Source organism: Tamandua tetradactyla, chromosome 2, assembly GCF_023851605.1.
Source record: "Tamandua tetradactyla isolate mTamTet1 chromosome 2, mTamTet1.pri, whole genome shotgun sequence".
Lineage (NCBI taxonomy): Eukaryota > Metazoa > Chordata > Mammalia > Pilosa > Myrmecophagidae > Tamandua > Tamandua tetradactyla.
In genome coordinates this window covers 120,930,164-120,949,064 of record NC_135328.1, presented here as the reverse complement: position 1 = coordinate 120,949,064, position 18,901 = coordinate 120,930,164, and the positions used below count along the sequence as shown (strand labels likewise).

The window sequence follows — 18,901 nt, the reverse complement described above, 5'->3', positions numbered from 1 at the left end:
TTTGTTTTTTTTTCAAATCAGCAGATGAATGCACTGACTCCCCTAGAAAACTCACGGTGGTGAATAACGGCAAATAACAGGGAACTTTTAATAAGAGTTTTTATAAGTTATTATCAAGTTGAACCATACTTCCACAACACAATAATTAAGTGCAATTATGCACATAACTGCTGCATTCATTATCTTTCTTTCGGCTCCATAAACAAGACAGCCCCCCAAACGGGATACCTACTGCATTTCCATCCACCCTGAGTAAGGAAACCGGCGCTCACAAGATTCAACAGTAACGCCACAAAAGCGCTTTTCTTAAAACAAACAAAAAATCAGAGTTCCGGGTTCTGCCCCTTGCTTCCAAGTCAAGGTTTTGTTCCTGCAGTTCAGAGTCCCACGGCCACCGAATCGCTTGGGGCACTTCTTAAAATGTGGATTCTAGGCCTCACTTCCAATTGGCTAGATGAGATTTTCCAAGTGCGAGGAGCACAGGACCTCAGCATTTTCAACACGCATCCCGCAAAGTTCAAGTTCCCTGCTCCAGCCCCAAGGCCTCCCTCTGATGGTGAATTTCAGGGCGGGGTGACTCTCCCTCCCCTGGCGCCCTGGCTGAAGCACAGGGACTCTGGGATTCAGGGGGCGGGGGTGGGGGGGTGGGAGGTGGACCTGCCCCCTGGAGGACGCCTCAGAGCCCCACACTGGTGGCACAGCCTGTAGGTCCAGCTCTCCTGCCCACAGGCCGTCAGTCTGTCCTGCCCTCTCCTCTCCATGGATCCCTTGGCCCCTGCATTCACCAGTCCCCCAACTCAACTGCACAAGCCCTCCTTCTTCTGGCTTTTGTGTCTTCTTATTCCACCTAAAACCAAAGATGGGGGGTAAGGAACTGTTAAAAGAAAACACAAAACATGGGACTCTGTGAACTGACCCGCCCCAGGAAAGACGCCCTATCATACCTCTGCTCCTGCAGGGGCTCTGGTGCCTCTTCAATTACTCGCTTTGGGTTTGGGCCCACCTGGGGGGGCGGGGGAGATCCTAAGTCTGCATCATGCTGGCCCTGGGAGTGGGGAGAGTTACTTCCCTATAAGCCTCATGTTTTTTTTTTCTTCATCCAATGGGAATAAGACCTACTCGCGTAAGGGTTAAAGATAATAAATAAATGTGAGGCCCCAGTCAGTGTCGCAGGTAGCTGAGGTTCAGTGAGGGCGAAGGGGTGCTGTTTAAAAGGAAGAAACTATCTTTCCCATAGAACACACTGCTTCCTTCCTTGCAGTCTTCAAACCCTCACTTAACTACTGCACTCAGCAAAAAGAGGAGGAGGTGGAAAAGGAGGGGGAGGAGGAGGTGGGAGGAGGGGGGAGGGGAAGGGGGAGGGGAAGGGGGGAGGATAAGGGGAAAGAAGAGGTGGAAAGAGAAGGGGGAGGAGGAAGGGGTGGGAGGAAGGGGAAGAAGGGGTGGGAGGAGGGGGAAGAAGGGGTGGGAGGAGGGGGAAGAAGGGGAGGAGGAGGAGGGGGGGATGGGTGGAAGGAGAAGGGAGGAGGGGGAAGGAGACGGGAGGACTGGGAAGGAGAGGGGAGGAGGAGGAAAGAGAAAGAGGGAGGAGGAGGAAGGAGATGGGGGGGAGGAGAAGGTGGAAGGAAAGGAGGAAGGGGGAGGATTTGGCAGCCTAGAGTTGGGGTCAAGCTTTCAGTTCCCCAACAAAATGTGGCCCGAGGCCCCGAAGGGCCCTTTTCAGGCTCGCCTGTGGTCACAGCGTGTCTGCATGCTGCCTGCCCCCCTGAGTCTGGGCCGCTGAGCCCCTGCTCTCTGGCTGACCTTCCCTCCCTCCCTCTCTCCTTGGGTCCGTGGGAAAGTGGTCTGTTTTATTCCCCCCACTGCACCCAGCCCCCAGGCTCTGTGAGGTAGGGTGGCAGAGGGAAAGGAGGCCTGGGTTCAAATCCCCACCCCTGCCTTCCAGGGTCGCTGGGGTTAGGATTCCTCGTCTAAAAAATAAGGGGCTAAAAAAAAAGGGGGGGGGTGTAATCATACCTCCCGGTGTTGGAAAGGCCCTTGGTGCTCGTAAATGCCACTGTCTTTCCTCCTCTCTGGTTTCAAACTAAAATGCCCCCCTTAGCAGCTGTGGTGTGCTGGTAAACGGAAGTAATGGGTTCCATGGCGGGGGGTGGGGGGCGCGGTGTGGTGGGAGAGGAAAGCCCTGACTTGTAGGCTTGTAGAGCTCCCACCAAGGTCAGCTTCAGGATACCAAAGCGGTGGCAGACCACCTGGGGTTGGGAAGAGATGAGCACAAAACTGCTCCTGAAAGCTGGCAGACGCCGGCATTCCACATTTCCATAGAGGGTTATAACAGGATCTCCTGCCCACAGGCTCCAGGCCATGTGGTCCTGCCCCTCCCCATCAGGAGCAGAGCCCCTCGGGTCTGGGCAGGTCCCAGGACCACTGGGACAGGGCAGAAGTGACACCGAGCAGTATCCAGGTATAGTTCCAAACCGACCCGGTGCCTTCGACTTCCTGCTTCTCGGAAGCCAATCATCCTGCAAGCAATGCAGCTACACTGCTCCCCCGTGCTCCAGGGAGAGAGAAAGAGAGTGAGGAGCACTGGGCAGCAGACAGGACAGCAAGAGCATGGGACCCACCACTCCAGCCCCTGCTACAGAGGTCAGAGATAGATCGTCATCCACTGGGTCCTCAGACAATTCCTGACACACCAAACTGTGAGCACAGGAAAATGGTTGTTCTAAGCCACTGCAGGGGGACGGGGTGGGTACTCCCCATGTTCCCCTCCATTTCGGTTTGCTAAAGTTCCTGGAATGCAATATATCAGACATGGTATGGCTTTTAAAAGGGGAAATTTATTAAGTTGCAAGTTTACAGTTCTAAGGTTATAAAAATGTCCAAACTAAGGCATCCAGGGAAGATACCTTGACTTAAGAAAGGGCCAATGATATTCAGGATTTCTCTGTCAGCTGGGAAGGCAAGGGGCTGGTGTCTGCTGGGGACTGTGGCTGCTGGTTTCAAATAGCTTCCTGGAGGGGGTGAGGCATTTACTTTCTGCAGATGTCTGGGTCTCCTGGTGGCTTGGTTGGCCCTGTAGCTTTTTAAAAAATGGTTCCCTCTTACGAGGCTCCAGCTAGCAACCCAACCTTGAATGGGTGGAGACACATCTCCAGGGAAATCATAAAAAAGATCCCGCCCAACAATATTGAAACAGGATTAAAGGACATGGCTTTTCCAGGGTACACAACAGTTTCAAACTGGCACACCCTCCAATGAAGGACTTGCTGTCCCACATTGGGGAGCAGAGTCAGCAGAGAGCCGTCTTGCCCAGGGGGTGAACATCCAACGATTGCTCAGGATGGGAATGCTGCAAAGTAGCCACAGACAGTACATAAATGAATGGATGTGGCTGTGCTCCAGTACAACTCTATTTATATAAACAGGTAGCAAGTTGGATTTAGCCTGTGGGCCATAATTTGCCAACCCCTTATGGGTCAGGTGGTCTCAGTCCAACTTGGGACAACTGTGAAGGGTCATCCTGGCTTCAGAACTCCCTGTGGGGTCAGCAGGGACTGTCATTAGGCCTTCATGGAGAGCAAGGCAGCTTGACTTCTCCTTTTGCCCAATTCTGCTCCCTCCCCCTCCATTCCAAGGCTTGACCCCAAAGGCAGTTCTTAATAAGCACCCTGCATGCTATTCTCCATCTTAGAGGCTGCTTCTCTGGGAACCCAACCTGCACCAGGCACTAAATTGGGGTAGTTTGTGATGCAGCAATAAATGACATGCACATCCACCATCTCAAGCCAGGTCTGTTTAGGCTCAACCAATGGAAAGCTTGCCTTCCTGATCCCAGGATGGGGCTAGAACAACCCAAAGTCCTCAGATGCCAAGGTTAGGACTGCAAAGCGTCAGTGTGTGATTAAAACTGAAAGAGGAGGCATGAGTTTGTCCTCAAACTTTCAACATCTACCCTTTTTGCAAGACCCTGCTCAAATCTCACCTAGTTCATGATGACACTGAGGCTGTGGCTTGTCCTGGCAGCCATCAGGAAGGTTAGGGAGCCCCATTTCACTGAGCCAGCCTTTACCCCAACTTCTTCTCTACATTCGCAATTTTTCCTGGGAGGACAGATACTTTGGCCATAAACTTCAACCTATAACATTTCTAGTCATTAATCAAAATAACAGAAAGTAAACGATTTCAGCAAAGGTTTGGGAGCTTTGAAAAGAAGCATCATTTGATATTTAGTCCCCTGTTCAGCCCTCAAAATTTCAGATGGTACACAGTGACCTGTCTTGGTTTCTGAGCGCTGCAGTAACAAGGTACCACAGACTATTAGGCTTAAACAACAGAATTGAATGATTTATACAGTTCTGTAGGCTGGAAATCTAAAATCAAGGTGTCCAGCAGAGCTGTGCTTCCTTGGAAGTTTGTAAGGTTCTGATTGTGGCTTGTGGCTTGTGATAGCCTCTGTCACAGGGCTGTCTCCCTCTCTTGTCCTTCTCTTAATGGCTGTATCCAGATTTCCTCTGTTTCTCAGAACAGCAGTCATAGCCACACTCTGATCCAGTTTGGCCTTATATTAAGTAACAACATATTCAAAGATACTATTTTCAATGGTGTCACCTTCATGGGACTGGGGGTGAGGACTTATGCGTGTCTTTCTGGAGAACACGACCGGACCCATACCATGAGCTAAAGAATTTCTTTGCATAGGCACACACTCACGCATGCTGCTTCTAGAACCAGAACAAAAAGCTCACAGTTGTTGTCGAACAACAGAATAATGTTAAAACAGGAAATCAGTCAAAACCTTGGTACTTTTTACTCTTTGTTCTAAGTTTTAGATTTTGCTTAAGGAAGCTTGATGGAAGAGAGAGGAGCAATCTGTACAGAAATTCAGAAAGCAAATTTAACCACCTTTATTAGGTCTTTGAGTCAGAGCATCTTTGAGTCAGAGTATTTTGAATTAAGACATTATCATGGAAATTGTATGAGATGCATGCTAATAAGCATTTGCTTTCCACCAAGAGATCTGGAAAATATGAAAGTTCCTTCTCTTCCCCATGCTTTCCAACCACCACCACCAATGCCTCCCTCAGCTACACAGACTGTAATTAGGACACATACAAGGGCATGACTTTATAAACAAGGTGCACCATCAGAGTAATTTAAGAGAAATTATTACAGGATTGCAATTTCTAAATTAAAACACCATATTCCACACACTACAGTTGCCATCACTGATCTGTATTTTGCCAGCTTGTAAGCTACCTGGTCAAAAATCCTGCTTCCTTAAAACACACAGAGTTAGCGAACATCTGTTTCTTTTCCTTTTTAATGATGCCTGCATATTAATATTCTAGCATTCTCTCTTTTGTTTGGAATATAGTCATGCACAACCTTTTTAATTCTTTGAGATGGGAGTATACTTTTATTTTCTAAATGCTGTTCTATAAAGATCAAATTCTTAAGTGTGTTTGTGCAACTCAAACATAAGGATATATTAGGAAAAAAACAAAACACTGATCTAAGTGCAAGCACTTAGAGCAAGTTTTACTTTTGGTTGTCTTTTCTCTGAATATTATAAACATTTATTTAATCTGTTGCAGTTTCAAGTAAAAAATTTCCAGAATGAATTCTCAACAATAATCATTAAAACATTTGCAACATGAAGACAACAACACAAACACACAATTGAGGTCCCTGACTCTTGCTAAGAATTGCCCAAGAAATAAATTACAGGACTTGATTCTGTATTAGAGCTGCTCACAATGAAGCCTCTTTTAAGAGAAATGCTACAATTCTTCAGTGCAGGAATGGATCTCCCCATTTAGAGATGACGGGGGGTTGGTGAATTGGTGGCCAATGGAACAACTCAGAAACACATATGTTCTCCCAGGGACACCTTCCCAAGCTCTTGAGCTGGATGCAAAGACTGGGAGGTGGCTGGTGTTCTGGCAAGAGGAATGCACAGGTCTCAGCAGTGGACCCCAACTCCAATTTGGCTTTCAGTTATGGGTGACTGAAGGGGAAGCAGGGAGGTCACATCACCTCTGTGGACCTCAGCTTCCTTATCTATAAAATGAAAAATTTGAACAACAAAATCAAGTGTGCATTCTAATCACTCAGGGAGCTTATTAAAAATGTCATTTCCTAGGCTCGACTTTCTTAGATTCTGACTCAGCAAGTGGGGTTCAAGGATCCGCATTTAAGTCCCTCTGGTGATTCTGACACAGATGGACCATACATTCTGAAAAGCTCATCTGTCGGATCTTTTCCAGCTCTGAAGTTTTAAGATTCTATGATCCAAGTTAGAATGGGCATAACCCAAATAGCCCTAAAGAGTGGGAGAAAGATCAAAGGTGATGGTGGAATTATACAGAGAAGGTAGGGTCTAACAAATGAGTATGAGTATTGAGTCATTATACTGATATTTCTTTTAGTCTCCAGTATTTTAGAGTAGCTATAGGTAAAAACCTAAAAGTGTGCAATTGCAACCCATACCAAACTCTGAAATCTGTTCTACACCCAATGTGGCAATGTGCTTTGAAATTCATTGCTTTTTTGTATATACGTTATTTTCCACAAAAAAAAGAGAAGAAAGTTGATTGTGATGATAAAAAAAATATTTATTTCTTCTAGCCTCCAGTGTTCTGGAGCAGCTAGAAGGAAAAATCTGAGATGATATTATTGTATCCCAAGACAAACTTTGGGATCTGTCCTGTATTGTTGAAGAGTGCTTTAGAAACTATTGCTTTTTTCTTTCTTTGCTTTGTATATATGTTATAATTTATGACAAAAAGTTTTAAAAAAAAGATTTTATGATCCTATTTGTGGATCTGTGGCAGAGCTGCTGCAATATTCCCACCAAACTTACCTTTACCTGGTTGTTCAGGTAGTCTATTCTAGCTCCTTTGAATCCAAGACTCAATCTAGAGAATGGAATATGGAACAAAACGATGCACGCCACTTTCAGACCTGGCCCCAGAAACATCCCACATAATGCTCCACTCACTCCCTCTCTCTCCTCTTTAACCTCCTGAACACGGAAGTTCCAGCAGCAGACGCCAAGGAAGGTCAGAGGGCAGCTGAGTACAGGTAAAAGGAGTACGGATGCCTGAGTCACTGCTTGGAGGAGAGCCACCCAACCAGGGACATTGGAGTGAGTGAGATATAAGTCCTATCATGTGGGGATATGAGTCAAGACCCCCCGTGGATGGCTGAGACAACCGATATAAGCGCCCCATCACATACTGCAGAAGTTATTTTTGCAGTTTGAAGAGCATCAGAAAAACTAGCATGAATTTTGTCTGTATGCTTCATCGTGTCACAAATCGAAGATTCATTTCTGCCATATGACCTGCAACCTGACAATCGCTGCATATGTTTTTCTTTGTTTTTCGATTGTATGGGGAATTTTTACTTTTTCACTAATGGGAAGCACTTCATGGCCTTTCTTAGGCTTAAAAGTAACTACCTGCAGTACTCCTCTTGAACTTTGGGGACATTAATACAGCAAATAATGGCTTTCTTAAACAAAGGCAACATGATGGCACTACAATGAATGCAATCCGTGAGAACCCTAGAGGCAGACTGAAGAAGTTTTGCATGGGGGATATGGATATGGGCTCAAAGGAGGATGAGCCTGTACTGGGCTGGTTGACTTCACTATGTTACAGCCTGTACTCACTTGGTGGGCAGCCAGAAACTTATGACACATTTACTGTTTTACTTTCTGGAATTTTCCAGTTCTTTTTTTTTTTTTTCATTTTTTCCACATGATTAACAGCAGAAAGGGGGGCACAACTATGACACCTTTTTTAAATTAAAAGGAAGTATCAAATTCAAAGCGGAGGGCATACTAACCATTTCAGTTATTTCTATATTTTGTGTAACAAATCTCCCCAGAATTTAGCAGCCTTAAACAGAACTCGCACTTATGTATATACCCTGTCTTAAAGTTTTTATGGATCAGGAATTCAGGAAGAGTTGACTGGGCAGCTCTGGCTTGGTGTCTGTCAGTGGCTCACACTGAAGCTGCAGGGGTACTGGGGAGCTGGGGGCTGCCTGGGCGTCTCTCTTCGAGTAGCCTTCTATTTCCCCGTGGGCGCTCCAAGTGGACCAGGCTTTTCCTCCCAACATGGCGTCCTCAAGGCAACTGGAGCATTCGCCTGGCAGGCCAGGGCTCCAGGGAGTGGTTCCGCAGGGAAGGCAGAAGCAGCCTCAGAAGTCACATAGCATCAAAACTGAGTCACTAGCCCATCCAACTTGAAGGGAAGGGGATGTAGCCTCCACCTCTCGACAGGGAGGACGCACACGGTCCTGGATGAAGGTGTAGGACAGGAGGTAACGTTACAGCCATCTTTGGAAAAATACGATCTGTCAAATTAACTACGAGAGACGAACTGAAATTCTCAATCTTATTTCGTCTTAAAGGCATTGTTCCAGTTTGCTAGCTGCCAGAATACAACACGCTAGAGACAGACTGGCTTTTAATAAAAGGGGATTTATTTTGTTAGCACTTCAGAGGAAAGGCAGCTAACTTTCATCTGAGGTTCTTTCTTACATGGGAAGGCACAGGATGGTCTCTGCTGGTCTTCTCTCCAGGCCTCTGGGTTCCAACAACTTTCCCCAGGGTGATTCCTTTCTGCATCTCCAAAGGCCTGGGCTGAGCTGCTAGTGCTGAGATGAGGTGTGCTGAGCTGCTTGGGCTGTACTACATTGAGCTCTCTCATTTAAGCACCAGCCAATTAAATCAAATATCATTCACTGCAGCAGGCATGCCTCCTACCTGAATGCAGATGTAATCAGTAACAGTTGAGGTTCATGTACCATTGGCTTATGTCCACAGCAACAAAACTAGGTGCCTTCACCTGGCCAAGTTGACAACTGAATATAACTACCACAGGTATATTTTATGATGGTTGGGTAGAGGTAGCAACTGCTCTCAAGTTGTAAACAAAATATCACGGGATGGCTAAAGCAACTCGGGAAGAGGAGTAGAAGCATGATTAGAATTCACTGATGTTTTCTGTTAGCCTTGCTTTTGGAGGAAGAGGTCATAATAATGTGGGCAGGAAATGTAATATCTGGTCTTGTCTTTAGGGCATACGTAGCTTCCCAAACATTTTGAGATGATTCTCCCTTTAAACGTAACTATTTTGGTGTACGTGATGCGAAGATGTGAAGTACACAACCATCTCTTGGTTTTGCCTCTAATTAAACCAAAAATTAAAACTCAATGCTCTATTGTCCTCACAACCTGTTGGAAGCTTTCTGGTTAATCTAGGGGAAGCTATCTCACCTCTCACATTCCAATTTACATTCCTTGGATAACTGAGGGCTTTGCTGAATGCAAAACTACAACTGGGGAATAAGAAGGGGACAATAACATGCCAAGAATTCCTTTTTTGCATTTTTGTTAACAGGTGTGATTTAAGGTTGGAAACAGAGATTCAGAGGATTGAGAACACAGGTTCTGTGCTTATATATTACGCTTCCACAGACCAAATAAATAATATCAAAGGATTTCCTAGCCTTAATGCATCTTCTGAATTAGCCCTACCTCCTTTGAATTCAAAATGCAAACTCTACCTGAAAATACATTTTCTGTTTTCGCCACCAACTCAAGTTCAAATAACAACTTGAAAGGAGTTCTGGGGATGCTCATGGTAAAGACTGCCTGGCACTCAAAATTCACAGTGGCAGAGATCTTTCATTTTCACCAGGGAGTTTGTGCAAACAGCAGGAGCCTTAATCCTCAAGGAAAGAATGGTTAAAAGGCACTGGAGACAGGTGTCCCAGAATTAAATCTGGGCCCTGTACTTCAGGTAGGTTAAGTAACATTCTCAGCCTCAGTTTCTTTGTTTGTAGAATGGGGACATTAATACTTACTGCTCAGTATTATTATTAATGGGGATAACAATATGACTTAGGAGCAATTCTTGCTGCAATTCTTGGCCTTAGCTCCTCTTAGCCAGAGGCCTCCAAAAGTGAGAAAAGTCCTAGAAGCTACCTGTGTGTATCTCTTATCCAGATGCAAGGCTTAGGGAGTCTGATGTGTTTGTCTTATTACCAATGGAATGCGGCCAAACGAGCCCCTGTGGTTAAAGGGTGGGGCTTTCCCCGAAATGGGTGGACATTCCTGGAGGTGGAGATTTCTGGGTAAGAGGTTGGTTCTTAGAGATGAAATATGGGCTCTGGCTAGTTGAGAGAGAGAACACCCCTCTCTCTGAATCTTTCTCTTGCATATAAACATAGAGGGGTCTAGATATGCTTGAGAGCAGCCATGGAGGAAAGGGGAAGGGTTTGATAAGGGCAGCTGGGGTAGGAACTAAGCTGGAAGCATTGGCAATTCCAACCCTTTCGGAGAACCCCACACTTTATTAGCACAGCCATGTATTTAATGCAACTCTCTCCCTATACCCTGTCATCATTCCTAGTCCAGTCTCAACCGTGCAAAAGGAAATTAAGGGGAAAAAAAAGTGTGTTCTTGCTTAGGCAAAAGTGTTCATTGGATGATTACTGTTTTTAATTGATTGGGAGATATTTCTTACAAATTCTGGATACCAACCCTTGATCTCTTACATAATATAAACATTTTCTCCTGGTCTTTCATCTGTCTCTTAACTTTGCTTCAAGTGACATTTTGTTAAACAGAAATTTTAAATTTGGGTGTTGCAGGCAAACTTACCAATCTTTGTATAGAAAGCAAGAATTTCTAAACCAAACATGAGGACGATGAAGAGGCAGGTGGATTTTATACTCAGGAGCTCTGTGAAACAGGGCGACGTATTTAATCTCTCCATGGTTGTGGATACTGATGATGGCCGCCCATGAGACTGCAATGGCAGGTGAAAATTCCTGCTTTTCCTGCCGTAAGCCCTAGATGTCTCAATACTGGTGTGAGAGAGGCCTCTGATAAGGGGCTCTACCAGGCCCCAGCTGAAGCTGCGAGAACACAGCAAGCAGTCCCTGTGGAGCCCTGACCAAACTGTAGCTCTGTGATCAAAATAATTGGCTGCTGCCATTTTAAGTCAGTTAGCTTTGGAGTGGTTTGTTATGCAGCCAAAGATCACCAGAAGAATGGCTCAGAACCCTATCTCCTTGGTGTTTGTGAGGATTAAATGATATGAGGTATAGAATGGGTTTAGCTCAATGGCTGGCACATAATACATGCTCAGTAAATGACAATTACAAATGACAATTGTTATTGTTCAGGAAAAGTACAGCTGCTTGAGTTCCCTTCCAGGAACTCAAAGTTTTTTACCTCCTGTCTTAGGGGATTTGCTCCTCGGGCTGAGCTTTCTAGAATGGTTGATGCTTCCCATGGCTTCTTCATTAAATGAGATAAAATGAAAAGCATCGAGCACAGAGTATTGCACACAGTAGCTGGCCAGGACATGTTAAGCCCCTCCCCATCAAAAATCCTTCCTCTATGGTGCTCGGATATTTTCATAAAAGCTCTACATTGTCTCCCACCTTCATTCCCATCCTGCCCTCTAAGCCCATTTCATAAGTGTCATGGTCAGGTTTATGTGTCAACCTGGCCAAGTGGTGGTACCCGTTTGTTTGGTCGGGCAAGTGCTAACCTGTCTGTTGTAATGAGAACATTTCATAGAATTAAATCATGATCATGTCAGCTGTATCCACAGCTGATTCCATTTGTAGTCAGCCAAGGTGAGTGAGTGTCTTCTGCAATGAGTGGTGTTTAATCTAATTATTGGAAGCCTTTTACGGAGGATTCAGAAGAGACAGGCTCTCTTCCTGCTTCGGCCGGTGAGCCTCTCCTGTGGAGTTCATCCAGACCCTCCATTGGAATTGTCAACTTCAGTCTGCCCTGCAGATTCTGGACTCTGTGTTCCCATGGTTACATGAGACACTTTTATAAATTTTATATTTGCGAGTATTTCCTGTTGATTCTATTTCTCTAGAGAACCCTAATTAATACAATAACCTTTCCACCTTATCCTCAACTTCTCCATAAACTAACAGATTTTATTTCTGTTCCTTTGTATATAGGTAGTCATGGAGCCTCCAATGCTTGAAGAAGAAACAATAGTTACTGGCATGGAAAAATTTAGAGGATAATGAACAAAATGAAGAGCTGGTATATATTCATTTAGGGATGGATGTTACATACCGTTCCTGTTGGCTCTGCCAGCTGGGGCAAGAAAAGGAAGACTCCAGCCTTAAAAAGAGACCAGAATTTAGAAATAATTTGGGACCCCTTAAAAGGAAGTCCTCTTGCCTAAAATGTCTTGCTTTCTACAGTCACGGAGAAATAATCAGAAAAGTTGGATTAAGGCTTAGCCTTTGCAGAGAAGTGAAGACTTAAAAGTAATCACTATCATTCATAAATGAAAGAGCAGAATCATGATTTTCTTTTAGCATCCAAGATGGAAACAGAATGCTGGATCGGGAAAAAGAAAACACATCAGGATCTATCAACATCAGCAGGCACAATACAATGTGGGGATGTACCACACTGCTCAGCTGTTAAGAAAGAAGTAGTAGTTGCCGACAAAACATAACAAGCAATTGTGCTTTCAAGTCCAAGTGGTTCCTTGATATGATTATCCAACCCTGTCAATTAAATGATGACGTGCTCACATTTGGGCCAAATGATTAACCGGCAGTTTGCTGAAACAGATGTCCAAGTAGGAGGCTGCATTTCTTATTTTTCTTTTCTGGGGGTACATTATGTGCAATATCATGGGGCTTGTATAAAACACGCCAAGAAGCCAAAAAAGTTTTTGTTTCTCTCTTCCTCTTTAAGGGAACAGAATCTACCTTCCCTCTATTCATTGAACAGCTCAAAATGGCTGTAGCGCTTGAAAAATAAGCTATTGGTTCAGAAATGTAGTTTACAAGAGTCAACTTTCTGGAGAAGAAAGACTTGATGATGGTTTTTGTGTTATCATGGCCTCCTGCCCAGGCAGTGAAGCATTAGATCCCAGACAGCATCTTACATAGGGGATTATCACACCTAAAATGGACTCACATTAACCACAGCCCTCCCACCCCTAAATTGCACTCACTTCTCATTTTCGGATCCTCTACTTGCATTTCTGTTTCCATAGGGGATGGGGGCAGGGTGGGGGGTGGGTGCATTGAGAAAGAGGAATGAATGAGGCAGGTAACATCAAAATATTCCATATAGGACAAGTCAGAATTTGTTAAGAGCTCTCAGAAACCACCCACGCTTCAGGAAGGAAAATATAAGACAGCAAGAATAAAGTATTCATAGACTAAGGACTCGAAATGCTTCCCAATAAATTCCATCACACCAAAGGTGGTTCTTGGAGAGCGTGCTCATGGGTGAGAAAGGGCTGTGCTTTGGCTGAGGCTTTAGGTGACCCAACACGAAAACACTGAGAATCTTGGGATTGGGGGTTAGAGGTGCCGCAGCAATGGTGAGGAGGGCAGATACCTGGAGTCGGCGAGGCCTCAGTTCTAATGGGGGTGGTGGGAGGAGAAAAGGGAGGGCAATGGAGGGTCGCAGTGTCAACTGTTGGTGAAATTATAAACAAAGTCAGCAGAGAAAAACCAGATGTCGGCATGCCAGGCAGGGAACCTGGGGTCAGAGTAGATTCCTAGCTATTTGTGTTGGGAATGCAGTCTGGATTTAAAACCTGAAGCATGAGAGATGGTCCTCATCTGTCAACATACAGAGAACTGCAAACAGTCTTAAACCCTACATTTCTTTTTCCATGCAATTTTATTGAGCCGTCTTCCAACACCATAAAAACCATCTGAAGTATGCGATCACTAGCTCACAGTATCATCGCATGGCTGTGCATACATCACCATGGTCAATTTTAGAACATTTTTTTACTCCAGAAAATAAATAAAAAGGAAAAAGAAAAACCAAATCCTCCCATACTACTTAAGCCACGTATTACTGACCCATCATATTGGTGTAGTACATTTGTTACTGTTAATGAAAGACCATTAAAAATTTTAAATTATTAAAATACAATTACTGTTAATTATAGTCCATAGTTTGCAATAGGTATATTTCTTCCCCTATACCCCTCTACTACTAACTTCTTGTAATAGTGTGGTGCGTATTCTCTGGTTCATGAAAGAGCTTTTTATATATTTGTGCAGTTAATCACGGACTTTGTCCACCACAAGATTCACTGTGTTATACAATCCAAAGTTAAACCCTACAGTTGAAGAGAGATCTAGAGTCTAGAGAATAGTCAGAAAATGTCACACAGACAATGTGGTGATGTGTATAAGGAAGACAATAAAGACTGTCCTGTCTCTGGAAAATTTAGAGAGGCCAGGAGATGCAGAAATGCTTGATGTTGTTGGCCACAAGTATGGATGAACTTGGGTAGACTGGTTCAGGCAGGGAATCCACTAGAAAACACATGGTCTCAGGCATGGATCCTGGAGTTTGAAGGCTGACCTTGCCAAGTAGGTTACTCTCAATGGGTTACAGGTGTGCAGAGATATAGCCCTCACAGCCCTCTGGTGTCTGGATGGGGTATCTTTGGGTGTCTGAAACTTGAGCATGGTCATTTCATCCATTCACCCCATGCTCCCCAGAAATGATTACATCCAACTGTAATGACGTGAAAAGGCCTGAGAAGCACAGTGATAGGTAATATAGGGGCAGGAGCGGGTAGGTGAGTGAGTAGAAGAGGGGTTGAGAGACAAGCTGTAGTTCCACCTTCCAATTGAGCCATGCAAATTTCTTAACTAAAGGAAACTACTCCTATTAAGGGAGATAAGCTCTGCAGTTAGAACAACCAAGCATATGACAAGCCTCTTTCTACTTTAATGATTTTGGTTCAAGCTTTGGAGACCCACAGAAATAACTGGGCCAACTGAAAGTGGGGCAAATGGAAATCCAGCAGCCAGACATCTCCTCAGTCTAGATAATTATATCTGGTGCTAGAACAAAAGGCAGACAGGAAGTAAAGCAAGCTGGGGCAGCCAAACATAAAGGTTTATTCCCAAATCAGTCTGTCTCGTCTAGTTGAAAACAAAGAAAGCCTGCATCCCTTGTTTTCTTCCCAGGGGAAGCAGAGAGCCCCATCTCCTCCTACTCTTTGATCAGACTTTTCTCTGAAAATTCAGCCAAAGTGGCTAAAATGAAAGCTGCCGATTGTTGTGTAAGGACCCAGAAATCCAAGGATGAAAGACCACCAGCTCATCAGATAGGGGCGCCAGCCAATCCAGAGGATGGGGTTGCCTGTTCTTTATCCATGCCCTGTAAGGCTTCGAGTCAAAATGGGCACTAAGCAGAGTGGTCCTTTCCTTCAGTGTGAGGGTGGGTCTGAGCAGATGGAAGGAGAGCAGGAGGTAGAGGAAGAGACAGATAAGGTAGAAGAATTGAAATTTCATTCAGCAGGTCGTGAGGTTGACAGACTGCTTCCTATGTTAGTTTTTCCCCTTTGAAAAGCCTGGGCCACTGACAGTGAAAGGGTGGGTGGGCATCAGGGTCAGAGGAGGGGCATGGAGCTGAGGGCCTCCTATTGACCACCTAGAGGGGAGAGAAATGGAAGGGGCACCCCCACCTGCTGCACATATCCCCAAGAGCCCGATAACCCACTGTGCTGGAAGAAGGGGCTGAGAATAAAGAGCCACCCTCCAATCAGAGGCCTCTGAGAAAAGGTGACTTGAGATTTTGGATCTTGCTTTCAATAGCATAGTCAGTCTGTGGCTACACCAAGGTATGAACAGGGTTGGCGCCACACAGAATGCTGCAACAGGCAAAGGTGATTTTTTAACATCTAAAGAGCTGTTTTCTTCTTTTCTTTCCTTCTTTCCTACCTTCCTTCCTTCCTTCCCTTCTTTGCACAACACCACCAGGTATTGCCAATGGCAATTTATAGCTTAATTTTAGCCATCCATCTCTGATTGTAATTAGTATCCAGCATAATAATATAAGGCAAATGGTAAGTACTTGATTCCTGTCCCTTGAAATTCTAACTGTCCTTCTGTCCTACTGTTTCCCCATCCCACCCACCCAACTGAAACAGGGGGCCTACATCATAACCCTTTCAGCCCCAAAGTGGAATTTAGCCAAACAGACAATATGCTCTATTTTCATAAGAGAGGGCTACTTAATGTAGGTCCCAAATTATCTGGAGACAACACCTTTTTGCTTTGTTTCATCTTTTCATCCCAACTGTCCTTAGCCTACAAGAACCACCTCCCCCCGCCACCCAGTGCTGCTCATCAACAGCTTTACAATAGCTTCCCAGGTAGTCTCCTCGACCGACTTCAACTTCAACCACTTTTACTGAATACCAGCTATGTGCTAGTACTCACATCCCCTGGGACGTTCATAGCCCATTAGAGAAGAAAGACATATAAACATTTAAAATATAGCATGACAAATGCTTTAATCAACACACTTCTAAAATGTCAAGAAAACACATGAGAAAACAGTTAAACCTAACTCGGGTAGGTAGGAAAGGTAAAAGGAGGGGGTGATGTGAGTTGGGCTTTGATGGATGTTTACAAGTTCTCCACGTGGAAAAGGTATGGCATTTCAGACAGCAGGCAGAGCATAAACAAGGGCTTAGTGGTGCCTAAGAACCTGGCATGATCTGGTAAGGACAAGAGGTTCTCAGAGGGTTGGGATTCAGGGGAAGACGAGAGGGTTGAGGGGAGAGGGCTTGGATATAAGAAGGGACAGGGCAGGCGCTCAAAGAGCCAACACAACCCTCAGAATCCTAGGCCTCACTCTGTGGACAGTGAGAAGCCATCAACCTTTTTAAAAGTTTATTGAGGAATAACTTGCATACTGTAAAATTCACCAATTTAAAGTGCATAATTCTGTGGTTTTTAGTAAATTCACAGAGTTGTGCAACCACCACCAAAATCTGATTTGGGAACATTTTCATCACGCTCAAAAGAAAACCAGTATCTATTAGCAGCTACTCCCTATTTCTGCCCTCTCCCCAAGCCTCTGGCAGCCACTAATCTACTCTCTGCCACTACAGATTTGCCTATTCTGGACATTTCATATGAATAGAATCATACAATATGTGGTGTTTTTTGACTGTCTTCTTTCACCTAGCATAATATTTTCAAAGTTCATACATTTGGTAGCATGTATTAATACTTCATTTCTTTTTATTGCCAAATAATATTCCATTGCATGGATATACCACATTGTGTTTGTGCATTCATTCCTTTGATAGACATTTGGCCTGTTTCTACTTTGGGGCTATTATGATGTTATGAGCACACATGTACAAATTTTTGTGTGGACAAATGTTTTCATCCATTTTGGCTATAATCTTAGGAAAACAATTGCTAAATCATACGATAACTCTGCATTTAATATTCTGAGAAACTGCCAGACTGTTTTTCAAAGTGGCTGCATCACTTTATATTCTCACCAGCAGTGAATGAGAATTCTGGTTTCTCTGCATCCTTGTCAACACTTGTAATTATCTGTCTTTTTTATTATAGCCATCCTAGTGTGCATGACATGGTATCTTGTTGTGGTTGTGTTTTGCATTTCCCTACTGCCTAATGATGTTGAGCATCTTTTAACGTGCTTATTCATCAGAGATTTTTAAGTGTGAGAAATAGCTGTTTTCTAATAAATCTGGGGGCAACATAGAAGGGAGAGTAACTAGAGAATGCTATATCATTCAAGGAAGGAGTTAATGAGGTCCTGGACTGTTGTAAAAGTATGAGCCCAGTATAAAGGAAGAGCTATGTCAGAAGCAGAATCCATGGGACTTAATAAAAGGTTGCACATGTGGCACAGTAGGGGCTGGGGGAAAAGATGCAAGGATGGTTCTAGGACTTCCATTCTGGGCGACAAAGCAATGCCACTGACCATGCTTGAGAAACAGAAGAAAAGAGGTCTGGGAAGGGAAGATTATAAGCTCAGTTTGAGACATGTTAAGTTTGAAGTAACTGAGGGAGATCCTCTGGTTGGAGGTATTGAACAGGCAAAGGGTGAAGCAAATATTGGGCTCAAGAGCGATCTAGAGATCTAGCTTTAGAGAATAACTAATACTGGGAAGAAAGAGTTGTATACCATGGGTTGCACAGATAGTAAGCAAAATGTAGGCTGAAGAAGGGCCACTGGATTTGGAAATTAGGAAGCTTCAGAAGATCTTTTATCGACAAGTAGAGGGCTGAAAGTTTGATTAAAGTGATCTGAAGAGGGAATGAGGGTCTAGGAAGAAAAGAAAGCAGGTATGAATTGCTTTCCGTCTCCATGGCAACCCCTCCCCATTGCATCCATCATACATATAGATGCCAAGGAGCATTAGGTCAACCTCCATCCCTTCAGATGGATGCAGAACCCAAGGGAGAAAGGAGCTAGGGTGGCATAGCTGCCCTGCTAGGTAAGCTGTCCTCGCAACAAGAAGCTACCACCTGCCAACCTGTCATGATTCCAGCCCTTGCCCTCCATTGTCTCCAATTCCCTATTATAATAAAGTTTTTCACAAAGTGGGAAACAAGGAAAACCAAAGGGCATCTTGCTTCAAAAAATGTACTTCCTTTTTAAGAATTTGTGTCGGGCACACAGACTCTTGATAAAGCAGAATATGAGAGAAAATGGATCCTAACCATTTAGTTACAGACTGTACAGTCTTCATTCCTGGATGGATTTCATTGGGGGAACTATGATGTTTGGGTTGTAAGGCTGACGTATCTAAAGGAGAAACCCTGCTGAATACAGAGTTTTGGGTCCAAGAAGGCTGCTCGTAGGTACTGAATCCAAAGGTTTCCTTGCCAGTTGGTTTCTAGTTTGGTTTGGCCAATAGGGAGCAACAATAGAAACTACAGTGAGGTCAACCCCGCTTTCTCCCTGTCAGGTTACCCCTGGGTGTCTGAAGCCCCCGACTAAAGGCTGAGCTCCTATAAGGTTGCCCTCTCCATAAAGTTATCTGTTTCAGGTTCCCAAGCCACTCACTTTCCTTTC

General features: G+C 44.4%; 1 protein-coding gene across 8 annotated transcripts in view; it reads right to left on the bottom strand.

Annotated features, from left to right (window-relative positions):
* DAPK1 (death associated protein kinase 1) overlaps window positions 1-18,901 on the bottom strand; it is a 219,637-nt gene that overhangs the window by 70,832 nt on the left and 129,904 nt on the right. The gene's annotated exons all lie outside the window — the stretch shown is intronic.